Source organism: Rhagoletis pomonella, unplaced genomic scaffold (genome assembly GCF_013731165.1).
Source record: "Rhagoletis pomonella isolate Grant_MI unplaced genomic scaffold, Rhpom_1.0 Rhpom_scaffold_00002, whole genome shotgun sequence".
Classification (NCBI taxonomy): domain Eukaryota; kingdom Metazoa; phylum Arthropoda; class Insecta; order Diptera; family Tephritidae; genus Rhagoletis; species Rhagoletis pomonella.
In genome coordinates, this window is record NW_023458556.1 from 84,870,414 (window position 1) to 84,884,757 (window position 14,344).

Sequence of the window (14,344 nt, forward strand, 5' to 3'; positions counted from 1 at the left end):
AGATTTATCGCGAACCAGTACTGGGTCTAAATGTACTAGAAGCGCACCAGTTCAGAACTAGAGATTTTCCCCACAGGGATATTACTATTACAGGATGATCAAATGCCTTTTATTTTCCCCCATACAAAATTGACCCAGCATATTATACATATCGACAAACCAGTTTGTTTTGACTTATTTTATTTTATTCATTTTGGTGCAGTTTTTACAAAATTTTCTTGGTAAAAAAATCTTTTGTTACACTACTTTAGTTTATTTCTTTGATTGTACATGTTAAATAAAAGCTTGTTTTTAAAAAAAATATTTTTTTTTACATTACTTTATTTTGAACTTTTGAGTTTTATGTTATATAACCAGGACATAATATTTTTATTAAGGGCTGACTCTCCATTTATGAGCGTAGTACATTTAATATAAGTGGCTTAAATCTTTTCGATCATCTGTTTAGGCTGAGCAAAACACGTTGAGTTCAGGTAGCGAAAAAATTGCACGATGAAAAAAATGGCAGAAAGTTGGCAACTGTTGAACTGAGCGGAACTACTCAACTGTGCGTTTCTAGGACAAACAGTCTACGGTTAGACAATATGAACGCGCCCAATGTGTCACGAATTATTTATTTTAAGCATTCTGATCAAGTACAAACTAGAGGTATACGCCGCCGAGCCACGCCGCCGCCGCCGCCGTTTTTTGTCATTCCTCACGCGCCGCCGCCGAGTTACGAAAATATCGGCGCGGCAGCGCCTAAGGAATTTTGTACAAAATTTTCCAGATGTGTGTACATTGAATACACCGTTTGAAGGAACTAAATACTACTTGTATAAAACACAATTTTACGAAATGAAAATTACATTTTTAAATAAGTTTTTTTTTTTTGCATAATTTGGGCCACTGGACAAGAATATGATCTCCTTTATTTTTCCAAAAATAACTCAGAAAAAACATAGGTAACATATTTTTCGACGAAAGCGTTTATTACAGTTAAATTAGGGTCGAATACTGGTAATCTAACGATTTTTTTCCGCAGTAGACAATTCTTTTCAATACTACAACAACACTACTTTTTTATACACCTACTACAACCACAAGAAAGTTATAACACATCAAAAATTTTAACGCCAATGTCTCAGAAATCAGTTATAATAGAAGCGGCCTCTTTGCATCTAACTCCTCAATTATTGGAGATAAAAAAACAAAGACAAGTTGATTCTTCTATGTATTTTTTTAATATTTTAAACAAACAAATTTTTTGTTAATATTTACATTCGTAAGTTATTTTATTCTGGGGTCCCACATACGTATACAAGTACTAGGTGGCTGTGTGAGAATTACGTTAGCATTCCTTAGTGGTGGTCAAACCCAGGAAGGTTTTGCTCCCTCGCATCGCAAGGGTTCTCCTTAGAAAAATTTGGCGCTTCATATTTTAGTAGAAATTTTAGCCATATATAAGCCATTTTTTCAACAATGGGTCAAAAAGGCCCGTTCTGGTTCGAGTTGATGGGTTCAACTTTTAGAAAAAAAGTAGACCAACCTTGTTTTCAATATGTAATCCGCAAAAAATCGTAAGAACTCCGTAATTTAACATAACGTTTGATAAGATTATTGCAAAAATTTATTGAGAGCGACATAAATTACCCCAATAACTAAACTTTTAAAGTTTTTTTATTTCTTTAAATTTAAATAGTACATACGGATCTGTAGAGAACATAGAGATCCGTGTGTGTATGTATGTATATACCTCAGACCTTCTTCTGTTCGCCCATCAATCAGCGCCAGACACTCAACATTTTAATGCAAGTAGGAAGTAACAAAATTTAAATTTAAAACTTATTCAATAATGAAATAAATAGAATTATAATAATAGAATAATTGGCATGGCGAATGCCTAACACTGACGAGTTGAAATGATAAGATTAGTAGCCTCATGGCTCTTTCAAATCTACCTTATGAGCAGTAGCGCCGGCGTTTCCAGACGCGCCGGTGTCGCCACCGCCGCCGAATATTTTTGAAGTTGACCACGCCGCCGCCGCAAAGCCTGTCGGCGTAAACCTCTAGTACAAACCACACACCCGGTAGGTGCTCTACAGAAATTCGTATAGAAATATCCCAAGGTTAACAACTGATTGCTTCAAACTAATTTCCGGTTTTTTATCTTACCAAGGAATTCACAATAGAATCTATCATACCAATGCCTAAAACTATCCTACATAGTTGCGCCGGAAAATTACGCTCTGCTATCACTAGCAGTAGTGAACACGCTGTAAAGAAGCTGTTAAGCAGAGATCGCACAATTTGTACATTTGTACAGATTTGTATATTTTGGCAGTCACAGAGTGGTGTTGTCTAGAAATAATGAGTTTAGCTCAATAACAACTTTCAAACAACACCACTCTGTAACTGTTAAAATGTACAAATCTGGTGATCCCTGCTTTAGAAAAATATAAACATAGGGAGCTGCGAAAATGTTAAAATTTAAAGCTAAGTGCATAGTATACATTTAGGTTGTATGTTTGTTGTGTATGTGGAGATTCTTGCAAATTATTCCCTGTGGGGAAAATCTCTAGTTCTGAACTGGTGCGCTACTAGTACATTTAGACCCAGTACTGGTTCGCGATAAATCTCTTTTCATGCAAGCAACTGGCGAATTTAACATGGCGATGTCCTAGGAAGTGTCAATTGCCGCCCGCTGCATCCCTTTTTCGATAGTTCCGAACTAGTCCTAAATTCTATAGTTCCGAACCAGTTCTGATATCCACAGACGAAAGAAAAAAGTATCATGATTTTTCAATCTTTTTGGTTCTTCCGTATGTGCGATTTTCAGTTATTTTGGAAGAAATGTGTTTTCAATTTGAAATTAAATTTGTTTGAATGATTGTAAGATAGTACGTTTACATACCTTTAGCTGTAACTGAGTTTGCAGAGATGCTCGCTGTTATTTCTTAGATTCCAGATGGTCCCAAGATGTGGAAATGTTAACACAAATTTTAGTTTTATATGCTATGAAAAAGCATCTGCGAAGCGCAGAATAGAATCGTATTTGAACGAAAAAGCCGCCGAACACATATCTATGTAAAGTAAACAAGCCCCCCGCTGCATCCCTTATTCGATAGTTCCGGACTTGTTCTAAATTCGACAAATAAGATCTAGTTCGTTCTGCATCCCTTTTTCTATAGTTCCGAACCATTTCTAAATTCGTCACTTTAGATATCGATTTCTAGTGAAAAAAACTGAAAAAAATTAGTATTTTAAAAGTACCACTTTTCGCCGATTTTGGGCTGGTGGGGATCTAGTTCATATCGGACTAGTTCCTTTTTGGCGAAAAAGACCTAGTACGGAACTAGAAATTTGATTCACTAGTCCGCGGTTTCCCTGCAGGGAAATATATTTATACACACACATGTATACACAGCAGCAAGCTCATGCCACCAACAGCGATGTCGTATGCATAGAATTTCCACTGGGTATGTATGTAAGTTAACTACATACAAATGTATATATATATATCCATACATGAGCAAACATGCCATACGGAGTTATACCACGTGGTACCATACCGCTGCTGCTTAAGCAAACCTTTATAATGAAAACAGCTCTAATAAAGATTTTATTTTGTTGCATTAAATAGAAAAGTTCTTTATATGTAAAGTCTATCTTAAACTGAAGCATTTTCATCTAAGCTAAGGTTGTTGCATGCGCCCCACGCTTTTCATTTTCAATCTCATAAATGGTTTATAATGACTTCTGCTAAAATTTCAAAATCAAAAGTTATCTATACAAATTCTATGGGACTAAGAAATATTATTTTCTAATTTTTAGTCCATTTATAAAAGCGTTGTATGTATGTATATTAAAAGGTTTTATTTTATTTTATATATTTTCTACTTTTTAGTCTTGTCTGTAGAAAATTTTGCAATAGATATTAAAATAATTCACCTAGCAGTGAAAGAGAACAGAAGACTATGCAAGCAAAATGTTGTTTTCTCACGTTTAGTATAAACATACATATGTACATACATACATATAGCAGCAGTTAATTTCATTTAAAGAAATGGCGTGTCGGCGTATTTAGGCACAATATTTAACTTCTTCTGGCGGGCGACATCTAGAGTCTTCTAATTGTATCTCCTTGATATGATGCCTACAACGAGGTTCATATCTAGACTAGGTTGATATCTAGAATTTGCCATAAATAGCTTTGCTACATTTATAGTATAAATGATGGTCTGGACATACAACATTGCAAGTTGAGAAAAGCGTTGTAAAAAGCTGTTAAGTGAGATCACACGATTTGTACATTTGTACGGATTTGTATATTTTGGCAGTGAAAGAGTTGTGTTGTTTAGAAATTTGAGTGCGGCTCAATAAAAGAATTTCCGAACAACACCACTCTGTACCTGCCAAAATGTACAAATCTAGTGATCCCTGCTTAAGATGAAGACAAGCATAGGGAGCTGCGAAAACATTAAAATTTAAAGCTAACATAAGTGCATAGCATACATACATATCGTCGATGTTTTTGCAAAACTGCCCATCGAGCAGTTGCAAAACCGCAAACGAGATTTGGGAACTCTGAACTCCAGGCGTCGAGATTTATGCATAAGAATCGTAAAATCGTTACTAAAACAACAGATTTGTAAAATAATAGCTAGAGAAAATACCGCCTATCAAGGCAATGCCTTCAAAGAAAATCCGGTTTTTCGCTCTAATAAAAAATTTTAGTGCCTAAAATAGGCGGTTTGCAATTTGTTTTCAAAAACATCGCCGATTTGTATATCCGTACATATGTACATATGTACGCTCTTAAAACGAATGCACCGGATATTAAAATTTTTTTAACGTTGCTAGAGCACTTTTCAGATTTATGTCTTTAACGCCAAATTACTTGATTAACAAATTTTTGCGTAGAACGTTGAAACCGAATCGCAAACACCCTGCGGAGAGTTTCACGCTGTCAAACGACAACAATTGACTAAGGGCCGTTCAATATCCGCCCTACAAGAAATCTTACTGGCAAATGACCGGTCACCTGACGGTCAGTGCTGATGCAATAATGCTGCGATTTCCTCATCAGAAATTCGGGGGTAATATGAAAAACCTGACCAGTTCTTTTGTGTAGATGTGACTATGCGTCCCTTTCTCACATGGGCATTTTACCAGCAGTGCTAGAAGGTATCTTTTCTACTTATTGTATTTTCTAAGGTTATTTTTACAAATGTTTTTCTGTATATTGGTATATATTTTAGTGTGTTAGTGAAGAGGTCAGAAAAAAAGTCCTTTTCTTGTAGGGCGGCTAACACAAGCCGGAGTTAAAATGTCCTTAATGACGTCTAGTAACTTTGAGGGGGGTGAAATAACACCAAGGGCAATAACACAAATTTGTGTTATTTCCCAATTGAATGTGAAATAACACAAATTTGCTTTATTTAATTTCTCTTAACTTAAACTTAAACTTAACTTAAACTTAACAATTGAGTAATAAAGGAAAATAGTGCACATATGTAGGTAGTCACCTACCCTGCAGGGAAAGTTACTAGTTGTGAACTAGAATTCTACCAGTTTGCGTTTCAGCCCAACTAGTTCACGTTCTATCCTTTTTCAATGTTAGCGACTGGTAGTTTTAACATTGCGATGTCCTACGAGATGTCAATTGTCAGGCTATGCATCAGCATCTACTAGTAGAAATACTAGTAGCCTCATACCAGTTGATGAGATAGTCTGCCAATTCATCCCCTATGAAAAGCATTAGTATGCCTTTTTGCTCGCGGCGCTCCAACAGTCGCAATGGCCGACAGAGCAAAGCACTCGCGTGGTATGCCTGAGGTACCAGGTTCAAGCCCGGGCGCAGGGAAAATTTTTTTATTTCATTTTTTTTATAATATTTCTTTTATTTATATTTTTTATTTTGGGTTTTTTTTTGTTATTCTTAAATTTAATTTAAAAGAAATATATTTTTTTATCTATTTTTTTGTGGCACAAGTATTTCTTCCCATATATTTGTTTCTTTTTTTTTGTAATGCAACTAGATTTTTAAGTTTGTTATTTATATTTAAATTGAAATAATTATTCCTACTTACATTGATCTAACTTTAAAAATATTAACCACATCCAACCGGCCTCGAACCTGCGATCCCAGAACCAGAACCAGTAGTCTTCATGTGACGCCACAGCCGACATTTGTAAGAAAAGCAATTAATTGCGTTTTATTTCAGGCATTGGCAATTCAAAGGCAGATGTCGCTGAACGCTTAAGTTCTTCGAAAATGTCGAACTGGTAGGCACATACTAGTTTATGAACTAGTATTTTTTCTAACTGGTTTGGGTTTTCACTACAGGGTAGTTACATTTGACAAGAAGTAGTACATGAAAAAGTTTAATGGACGGATTTGTAAGTATACAATTTTGAAAGTGCCCAGCGTCGCGGCTGTCCACGTTCGCGCGCCGCGTTCGACGTCGCGCTCGCATCCCCCGCCCACTCGCCTCCTTTCGCAATTATGCACTGGTGGCATTATAACCGTTTAGAAAAAAGAAAAATAATAAAATAACTCTAGTTCACTTCTGAAAATGCTTTTGAATGTCCAAAAAAAAAGGGAATATTGTGTTTGGTATTCCACCCATAGTAGAATTTATCAGGTGCCACTGCTTTATTTGATAATTTGCCTATAAAATATGACTATAAGGCAGCCGACAGAAAATAAAGCGAGAAAGCCATTTTATTACTTCATCTGTTTATTGCGACATCGTTCCATGCCAACATTTTAAGGTTTTCCAGCAATGCTTTTAACATATTAAAAAGCATGCAGATAAAATTCATACAAAAGCGCTATGTCCAATATGACGAGCATCATATGAATTATATCACATTTTTTGTTTAATTCGAGGCCTATCAAACAGGTTTAGAGCATTTGAGCAGAAACAGCATTTGCCTGTATTTTGCTATTGCTTCTGGTCAGGGTGTTTAAAAAAAAGCGCAATTTTTGAAAAAAAATCGCCAAAAATCGCCAATTTTTTTTTTAATAAAATTCCTGAAATCGATTTAACAAATCTTTTATTTTAAAAATGAGATCTTGGTATAATATAGTTTTTAAAACCAAAAACGAATATAATACCTTCAGAGGGTAATAATAAATAACACAAATCGCTTATATAATAGTGATTTACAAACAATTTTCTTTAAAATAACGCATACTTTTTAAAAATATTTGTTTCAACACATTTTGCAATAGTACTGCGCAATTATTAAACTCATATTAATTGATTAATCGGTCAATCCGCTTTTAAGAGCTCGGCGCTAAAAATAAAATAAAAACCTATAATAGATAAGGCGAGATCAGCTATTTCCACAATTTTTTCAAAATCACCTATAGTGTATGAATCATTTACATTTCTGTTGTTGTCATATATTGAGCTATTCAACCTTGATAGCATACTGTTTGATATTGGAAACGTTTTGCAGCAGAAACTATTAGCCTTCATATAACACTTTATTCGAACTATTGAATTAAGGCTTTCCAACCTCATCCTATTTCGAATCTTAGTTTTTGTTGAATTCATTACGGAAATAAATAAAATAAATAAAAATTTTTAATATACAACGCTTTTATTTATTTATTTATTTATTTATTATAATCAAACACACAACCATGAGTTATTTTACAGTGTTTGAACTTAATTTAATTACAAAAGCTTAAAAACTAACATTAAGGGAAACCGTAGGTTGTAAAAATGTGTAAGGAGGAGAAGAAGAACAAAGAAGTATTAGAAAAAAGAAAAATATATGTGTACGTGCATCTTAGCAATTTAGAGGGCAAAAATTATGTAAGAGCTCATTTTTAAAGTGCGATGTACTTCGGATAGTTTTGATCTTATATGGCAGAGCGTTCCAAAGACGAACAGCAAAAACAAAGAACTGACGTTCAGATACAAGGCAACTGTATGTCATACTAAGCAGGTTAAGTGATCGGGCCGATCTCGTGAATTGAATTCGTTCAACAAGGTATTTGGGCTCATGAGAGTTAATTACCTTGTGAAGCAGCATTAGGCATTTTACTTTTAATAAATCGTCGAACTTTATAGAAAATATTTTTAAGGCAAAAACAGATATGTGATCACGACGTTTTACACAATACACGTATCTGGCGATGTTGTTGTAGAGGATATTAAGTTTGCCACGACACAGACTATCACAATTGGCATACAGTTCACATCCATACAATAAGGTTGGTAACAGAAATGTTTTAGCTAAAAGCAGTCGAATTTTCTCTGGGGTAAAGTGCTGAATAGTCCATAATGAACGGAGCATGCCATAAACCTTGCCTATTGCACTATAAATGTGGGTATTCCACGATAGGGTTCTATTGAAAATTATCCCTAGGTTTCTTGCAGTGTCAACAAATTTTATAACAGAGTTGTTCAATTTCACTTCACTGTAGCCCTCAAGTTTGAAAGTCTTCTTGTAAATAACGATGCACTGTGATTTACTTGGATTTAAAAGTAACCCATTGTCACAGGCCCACTTGCTAACGTGATCTAAGTCAGTGTTGAGGTTACTAATACAATTATTAACGGATACAAAAGGGCAACTGACATATAGTTGAACATCATCTGCATATACATGAATATCACAATATTTTAACACACTTTGAAGATCGTTTACATATAACACAAACAATAGAGGACCGAGAGTCGAGCCTTGGGGAACGCCTTTAGTTACGGGTAAGCAGTTAGATATAATGTCACCGGCCCAAACAGCTTGTGAGCGATCATTGAGGTATGATTTTATTAAATTTAATGCTGTCGACGAGAAGTTAAACAAGTTGCTAAGTTTCAAGGCTAGAAGATCGTGATTAACAGTGTCGAAAGCTTTGGAATGATCCAGAAGTGTTAATAAAGTCACGCGATCGTTGTCAATGTTTAGTCTGATGTCGTCTGATACCCTAATTAGCGCCGTTATACAGCTTCGGTTGGATCTAAAACCAGATTGGTACCTATTCACCAGCAGGTTTCGACTCAGAAAAGAATTTATCTGAGTATGCATAATGCGCTCAAGTACCTTGGATAAAAAGGATAGTATTGCGATGGGTCTAAAATCCCCATTAGATTTCTTAATTGGAATGATTTTTGCCGACTTCCAACAGTGAGGAAAAACAGACGTGGTCAAAATGCTGTTGAAGACATAAGTTACGTACGGTAAAATTTTAGGCAATAAGCATTTAAAAAATTTCGGATGAATTCCGTCTATACCAATCGCATTAGATTTCACACTGAGGACGGACTCGACAACGGCACAATCATCAATATTGGAGAAGGTAAAACCAGGTATTGTTCCATTCATACATACAATGTACTTTTCACGACATATATTACTGCTACAGGCGGATAATTGTACAAATTTCTCATTCAGCTCATCTACGTTTATATTCTCTGAAACATGATTACTTTTGTTGCCAATCCCTATTTCACGAATATATTTCCATGTTTTTTTAGAACTTATTGCTGTGCTAAACTGATGCTCATAGTATTTCAGTTTTTGCAATTTAATGGCTCTGGTGGCTTCTCTTCTATGACCCTTGAAGACATTATATGTTGCTGCACATTTCAGGTGTTTCCACTTTCTATATGCCTTGTTGCGCTTCTGAATAAGACCCTTTATATAGTTGTTGAACCAAGGCCGTTTGCGAATATTGCCTGATTTTGTTACAAGCGGCACATACTGTTCATATAGGGAACTTATATTGGTTTGAAGAAAATCCACCTGCTCGTTTGTGGATACCAAAGTGTAAACATACTCCCAGGGTATGGCATCAACAGCTTCTTCGAGTTGCTCATAATTAACATGCATAAAATCTCGATATGAATAAGAAACCGTATTACAAGCTAACTTAAAATCCAGTGTTAGAAAAATGAGGTCATGCTTAGAGAAATTTGGGACGGAGAGCTGGTCATAGATTAGATCTTTCGACCTATCACTTACAAAAAATATGTCCAAGAGCGTGCTGCTTGTTTGGGTGTAATGTGTAGGGGTTGACGTGTTTACTGGGAAAAGACCCAGATTTTGCATTGCAAGTGAAAATTTGTTTTCAGTCAGCAAATCACTGTTAAAATCTCCAGCTATTACAATATCACTAAAGGTGAGGCTAAGATTTTCAATAAAATCTATAAAATTATCATAACCAATGTGTTTGTGAGGTCTATAAACACATCCTATGAGTATCTTTGTATGATTACACATGATTTCAACAAAGAGGTATTCAATTGAACTATAAGGCTCTGATGTACATTTAATTCTACAGGACAAACTAGATTTGACGAACACGGCAACACCGCCACCGTGCCCAAGTCTATCTAAACGAAAAAGTTTATATCCATCAACACAAAACAAATTGTCACTATGCCACGCAGAGAACCAAGACTCGGAAACACATACAACATCAATGTCAGACGATTCAAAAATGTATCTGAACTCATCTATTTTAGCTGGTAAGCTCTGGGCGTTAAGATGACATATTTTTAACCCGTTTCTTTGTCTACCAAGTATGCGCATCATATTAAACGTGCTGTCATAGTCTTTAGAACGAAAGCGGCTGTTAATATTCAAAACAACAAAAGTATCGAAGACATTGCACTTTGATGTCAAGCAAAAAGCCACATAAAATGTCAAACAAATTGCAGCACTTGAAAAAAAGAAAGAGTAAGAGAGCGAAAGAAGTTAACAAACAGAAAGTTAGAAATAAAGAAAAATATGTGCAGCGCAGGTATAGAAACATAAGGGAAGGAGAAGCGTAAATTAACATTATATTAAATTCTAAACTAAATACTAGTTAAGAGAAAAATATGTTGACAAAAACGCGCGAGTGTTCTTTTTGTTAGTGTATTGAATGATTTTATGTTATGCTTAAAAGAGTATTCACGTCAGCGGTACTGCACACTAATTGGCGCTCTTCGTTTGGTTTTCGCCTGATATAAACTTTGCCCCTGATTGAGAACGCAGACGTTAGTAGCTTTTTTCTCCGGAGTTCTGAGGCGTACGATATCACCTCACGCAACACTTTTGGCAAACTCTCATGCACATATACACTCCCATATCCGGGCTGATCGATGTCAGAGAGTGTGAGAGATCTTTTACGGGACTTGCACAGGGCAGCAATTGATTTAAAGAGCTGTGTCCGGTCATGTGAAGAGCACAGTTTAACGATGATTGGTGCGTGGCTGTTATTATTTTGCGTTTTGCCTTTCGCACTTCGCAATCTAAACGCCTCACGCAGTGCCGGAGTTTTGTGGTGCGCTGCACTGCATAGCTTACCGAAGATGTCAGGCAAATTCTCATCAACAGTTTGAGGGATTCCGTTTATTACGATGTCTGTGGCGACGGCGTCGCTTTGCAGTTCAGTGAGCTGGGCACGAACAGCAACAAGTTCACCGTGCATATTATTAAATTTGACGCAAGAGTTCTCAACCTCAGTCACTCTCGTCTCAATAGCGGTTAAAGAAAATTTTAAGTTTGCTATTTCCCCAGCTAACTCACCAATTTTCTGCATGACTCTTTCCTCAGAGCTCTTAATTACAGTTGTCAGCTCTTGAATGATGGAGATTCTTTGCTCATCGAGTTTCATTACAGCCGATGTGGTGATTTGTGGAGTTTTTGGAGGTGTTGATGAAGCTTTGCGTTGTGGATTTTTACGTGTTGCTGACATCACGGAAAACAATCTCAGGTTCTGGTGGACAGGAAAAAAGTTGTTTCACACGCGCACGTTTATATGCCCGCAGTGGAAATTTTAAATAGCAAAAATACTCAAGTAAAATGTGAAAAACTCGGGAGCACAACAAAGCACGTCCTACTCGCACAAGAACATTTGTGCATAAATGGACTAAAAAGTAGAAAATAATATTTCTCAGTCGAGCCGAATGTGGTAACACTAGTGCTCCATCTGAATGTAAAGCAGTGGATCGTCACTTCTTTTCATATATATAATAATAATAATAATAATATTTCTCAGTCCCACAGAATTTGTTGTGATAACTTTTGATTTTGAAACTTTAGCAAAAGTCATTATAAACAATTAATGACATTGAAAACGAAAAACGTGGAGCACATGCAGTACAAAGCATTCGATTTCATTGGCAATAGTCACACTACATAACATTCTACAGCGAAAGTATAAATTTGAGATCGATTTTAAGCGGTCGTTATTCATATGCCCACATACATACATATGATACTTTCAATCAATGTCATTAATTGTTTATAATGACTTTTGCTAAAATTTCAAAATCAAAAGTTATCAAAACAAATTCTGTGGGACTGAGAAATATTACTTTCTACTTTTTAGTTCATTTATAAAAGCGTTGTATATTAAAAAGTATTTTATTTTATTTATTTTCTACTTTTTAGCCTTGTCTGTACAAAATTTTGCAATAGATATTAAAATAATTCAACTTGGTGTGAAAGATAACAGAAGACTATGCAAGCACAATGTTGGTTGCTCACATTTAGTATAAACATACATATGTACATATGTATATATGTAAGTGTATATGTAAATACGTACACATACAGTCATGTGAAAATTAATAGGGACACGACATATTGACCAGTTTTGGCTATATGTTTATTGCATGTTTAATGTTTATAACTTTTTTTTTTTATAAAAATACAGCTCATTGTCTAACAAAAGCTACATAAGTCCAAATTTCAAACTTTGTAGAAAAATTTGAAATTTCAAAATGTCGTGTCCCTATATTTTAACCCTATCTTATTTGTTTAATGTTCATTAATTTTAATGGATTTATGTGGTCTTTCTTATATAATGAGCTAAACTTTTATATAAAATGAATTAATGAATTAATTTATAATAACTTATTTCTGTTACCCTAAGCCATATGTTTTTGCAAAGTGTATTCATATGATCAAAATAATAGAAACAAGACTTTTTGACCAACTTTGGCTATTTTTCTCATATTTGTTTAATGTTCAGTAATTTCCATGGATTTATGTGATCTTTGTTACATAATGAGCTAAACTTTGATATGAAATGAACAATATAAAATGAACCCATATGTAATAAATAAAACAAAATATGTACATAACTAGTATATAAAATGAAAAAATATTTCCGGATTTATTTTATTTTAAGGTGAAACTACTTGTGTTTAAATACTACACTCTTGTGTTTAAATACTAAACATTTGGCATTTAATTTTGCGTACTTATAGTACACATTTTTAAACATTTTCTGCTGAGTACTAAACACATTTTGTGTAAAATTAAACACTCATGAGTTTAAATATTACACATTTGGGATTAAATTTTGCGTACTTTTAGTATAAATTTTTATTCATTTCCTGCTGAAAATTAAACACATTTTGTGCAAAATTAAACACGCATTTGTTTAAATATTACACATTTGGGATTAAGTTTCGCGTACTTTTAATACACATTTTTAAACACTTTCTGCTTAGAGTTAAACACTCATGTGTTTAAATATTACACATTTGAGATTAAGTTTCGCGTTATTATAGTACACAGTTTTAAACATTCTTGCTGAAATTTAAACCTATTTGGTGTTAAATTAAACACTCTTGGATTAAATATTGCACAAATTTAAACAAACTATTCGCTGAATAATCGAGCATGTAATTTCGCGAATAATAAGGTAGGAAATCAGTAACCTACCTTTTAGCACGTAAAATTGCACTATTTTTTTAGAGTGTACTTGTGATATAACTACTTGAATAAAACATGTGAAATTTAGTTGAAACAGTTTAGCCGATATTTTTTTTTTCAATTTAGCCGGTTGGTCCAAAAAGTTCTGGCAATCAGTGTTGCCGTTTTAGCCCTTTGGTGGCTAGATTTAGCTAGCACATACTTTTTTAGGCCACATAAATTTAAAATTGCTACTAGCCCTATTTTTATCCCTTTGAAAAATTTATTCATCCTTGACATGAAAAAGGTTCATATGCTTAATTTGATATCTTTTTTTTCATTTATATAAGAGATGAAATTTTAATCTAAGAAAGACTCTATGTGTGTGTATATGGGTGTTTCCTGCGTTACGGACGTTCCGTTTGGCGACACTTTTTTCATCATAAATACCATAGTAGGCTCTGAATGAATACACATTTTTTGTCATGAGTAGTCATCATCAATACCTATCTGAAACCAATAAAAATATGTTCCACAAATGTTATGTGGTAAGTGCATAACACTATTAACACTAATTTGCATACTGGTGCGTAATAAAGTCAGTCGACATTATTTCCTTTCCAAACGCGAAATGAAGTCAACAAAAATTTGGCGCAGCGGAGTGCCATACGGAGTTATACCACGTGGTACCATACCGCTGCTGCTTAAG